Here is a 4,147-nt window from a genome sequence, read left to right as displayed (position 1 = left end):
TAGGTCGACCTGTTGAAGGAGTAGGTCGACCAGAATCCTCTTCTGATGCATTCTGGGGACATTTTCACAGATTAGGTCGACCTAGTTGCCATGTAGGTCGACCTAGCAGACTGATATGAAGATTTCTTCATTTTGAGTCGACCTAAATGGTCTGTGAGTCGACCTAGCAGAGGTATATGGATTTTCCTTCATTTTAGGTCGACCTAGGTTGACAGTAGGTCGACCTAACTGCTGATTTTCTGCATTTTTCATGTCCAGCTTGTGTTGAGTCGACTTATATGCATAGTGGATCACCTTGTGCTTTCATGAGTGATCAAATGCTTTGCTTTTCTGATTCCTCCTTGTTGTTTGAATGCTCATTTGAGTTTGCCATAAATCAAAAACATCTTTGAGTGTAATCTTGTACTCACATACTCCCCCTTTTTGATGATGGCAAACCAATAGTCAAAAGCTTTGGTAGTAAGTGACAAGGACTCAACAGAGCTCCCCCGTACATCCAGCATCTATCTCTCAACAGGGCAATCTCTCACCAAGGCTCCCCCGTACACTCAGCATCTATTGTATCTATCTCCCCCTTTGACAACATCAAAAAGAGAAACAAAGAGAGCAGAGTAGGAGAGAAACAAGAAAAATAAAGAATACCAGTAGTCATAGAGATAGATAACATGTTTTAAAGCAAGCTAACAACATACATAGTAGTTCAAGAGAATTATAAAAGAGGACATAGAGTGCTACATCATATAATGTTTTTAACAACAAAACAAAACAAAACAAAAAAAAACTTAATGGCATGAAATGCAATGAAATGATGATATGATAACGATATGTCCTAACGCCTGCCCCTTCTTCCTCTTCCTCTTTGAAATGTGTGAGGTCGATCTTCTTCAACCTGTTCCAACAAATCCAGCACAGACATGTTAAGAGTGTTGAAGCTCTGGCTGATGTTAGCATGACGATGCAATGCCGTTTCCTCAAACTGATTCTGCCTCAATATGGAGTTGGATGCAAACGTCTCAAAATCGTTCCTTTGTTCCTGAACCAAGCCGTACAGAGATTGGTATTGCCGTTGTTGTTCCTCATATCTATCTTGTTGAAGCTGCTGCATCGTTTGAAATTGAAGCTGTTGAGTTTCAAAGTTCTGCTGTTGTTGAAGTTGCATAGCTTCAAGCATGGATATTATGTTAGATTGATCAGGAGGAGGTGGAGCAGTGTATCCCCAAGGAACTTCTTCCTGTTGAGACGGAACATATTGCCAATTTGGATCTGTGTCATGAGCTATGTCTTCCATGGTTTGATCCTCCTCATTTGCTATTTCTTGATCGTTTCCCTCTTCCTCATTTCCTACATTGTTTCCAAACTCCGTAGGATCATCATAGTTGTAGATAACCTTCCCTGTTCCTTTTTGAATGAGATAATATGTCTTCCTCACAGGATTCCAATGATATCCCATAAGGGTCAAGGTGGTTTGTGAGAATTCCTGGGATTGATGTACGCGAGTGTAGTGTAAGTGATCAAGTCGCATACCAAAGTGATTGACAATTGTTTGAATGATAGAACCATAACATAGGGCTGTAGTTTTCTGTTTGACTTCATGAAACTTAGCAGCAAGGAAGTGAGGCCAGTGTAAACGCGTTCTGTTTTGCAGCAGATACATGAGCACCACTTCATTTCTTTCAATTCTTGAATATCCTCCAGCCCTTGGTCGAATGATTCTTGAGATTACCCAGTTCAAGAGTCTAGGATCTCGCTTCAAATGACCAGCTGTTATTGTTTCATTTGGTCTATCAAATACGGAAGGATCTTTGAGGATTGACTTCATGTAGGCCTCATGATCATAGTTTCCCGGTACATCCCCGTCTACCATACGGAGTTCATCACCAACTATTGTCAGACCAAAAATACTAATCCAGACCCGTTTGTCAACAACATGCGACCTAGATCCCATTTTGAAACGGAAATTACAACCATCTCCTTTTGTAAATCCTGCATAGAAAGCCCTAACGGTATTCTCACAGTACGGGGTATCACATTGCAATAAGGGATGAATATTTTGATGTTCAATTAACGCAGCGACATCAGGGATATGCATGTTTTCGACAAGATTTGGATCATAAGTATATTGCTTAACAATTTTCCTTTTCATCTGCCACTTCTCAAAGTTTTCTCTACAATCAGGATGAACAAGAGCACTTACCGGTTGAGATGATGAACTGGAAGCAATTTCCTTTCCTTTTCTTGATTTTGGAGGCATGGTTGGAGATGCTTTGAGTGAGAGAGGGATGATTTTTGACAATTTTGAGTTTGAGGAATTAGGGTTAGCCGTACCAAAAGAGATCAGAATGAGAGGGAATGCAAGAATGGAATGTTTTGAATGAATGATATTGGGTCGGGTCGACCTAACAGACCCAAATATGGAAAAATTAACGCAGTAGGTCGACCTAAAGTGAAGCTGGGTCGACCTAACAGAAGTGACCAAACAAATAACCAAATTAGGTCGACCTAAATTGTGAGTAGGTCGACGCAACTGGACCTTTTTAGTTTTTCTAAAGAAGCTTCTTATGTAGGTCGACTCAAATACAGGGTAGGTCGACCTAAGTTGCTTTCAATGATGAAAATGCCTTAGAAATGTTTCTATATGATGTATTTTTGATTTGTCATTTGCTTGAATGCACAACCATTGTATGTTATGAATGAAATGATGAACACATATACATAAGTATTTGAGAAGAGTAGATAAGAGCACATGAAGTCACTATAAGCATGTTAATTGATAGCATATTATAGCATCAATAAAATTTTTGGAAGTGATCAATAAACATGTTACCGCTTTCTCAATATGTAGGTGTTTTGTCATCATTGTGTGGAGTCTTCTTGTCAGTGTGCCATACTCCTAGATTTGATAATGAATTGTTTTGATGGAATGTTTCACAGGTTGATTCTTGCGAAAAACTTATCTGGTATCAATTACTCGATGTTCTCCCGGATGCGGGACATAGTCCCAAACAATATTCTGCTAAGAATAGGTTTAAAATCTCTTTGCAATGCAACTTGCCAATTTGCACATCAAGTACTGCGTCCTATGTGTTTCTCGGAATATCTGTATTTGTAATGTATCTCATACATTTGCTAGGACACCTACATTTCCTTTGCCAAGTATGATTCTTCAAACTGTCTTCATAGATGACATACCAAACTTTGTATGTCTTCCTATATGTGTCTTGAGCACCATCTATCAAGGAACTACCACCGTTCGGCGATGTCAAGACACTTTTCCTGCGAGATTAAATTAGAGTGGAAGGTCCCCAATCTTCATTGGGTCCTGGATGGTGAGTACACAATTTGTTGCACTTAGGCAACCATTGAAATACTCCTTTAGGAACTAAAGTTCTCCTAAATTTGCATTTTTCAATGGTATGTCCCTTTTTGCAACAATAATGACAGGTAATATGATGAGAATATGGAGTTTTGCTAGTTGATACTTTTGGTACAAAAGTGTATTTACTATATAAAGGAGTATACGATCTTTTGAACTTGTTTGGATCAACCGCAAAAGTCACTTTTGGTTGTAGAGCCTTGTCTAACTTGGCTTTTAGATCTCTCACTTCTTTTTGCCAAATGTGACATGTCTCACAACCAAACCATGATGTAGGATCTATTTCAACTTTGTCCTTTTGAATGTCTAGCATAGATTGTTTTAAAGCTTCCATATCCCTTTCGGTTTTCTCAACTTTTGATTCAAGATATGAAAATATTTTCTTATTTGAGGCCAAAAGTTTGAAAGCTTTAATTGCATCTCTATGTAATTCTTCAAAAGCAAGTTTTAGTTGAGAATGAGATACCTTATCTACGAGTTCAGGTTTAAGATGACTTACAGCTTTCTTTTTCTTGTTTTGATGAGCCATGAAACATAGGTTTGCTGATTCTTCTTCATCGCTTGACGAGCTTTCACTAGATGAATCACTTTCCCATGCTATGTAAGCTCTTTTAGATTTGTTATGACCTTTGCTTTGGTTCTTCTCCTTTTCTTTCTTAAGGTATGGACAATCCGGTTTGTAGTGACCGGCTTTCCCACAATTGAAGCAAAGACCTTTGATCTTTCCTTTGTTGTCGTCATCTTGTTTGAACATGTTTGATTGCTTTCTATAGT

This window comes from Vicia villosa, linkage group LG1 (genome assembly GCF_029867415.1).
Source record: "Vicia villosa cultivar HV-30 ecotype Madison, WI linkage group LG1, Vvil1.0, whole genome shotgun sequence".
NCBI lineage: Eukaryota > Viridiplantae > Streptophyta > Magnoliopsida > Fabales > Fabaceae > Vicia > Vicia villosa.
This window is presented reverse-complemented; position numbering follows the sequence as displayed.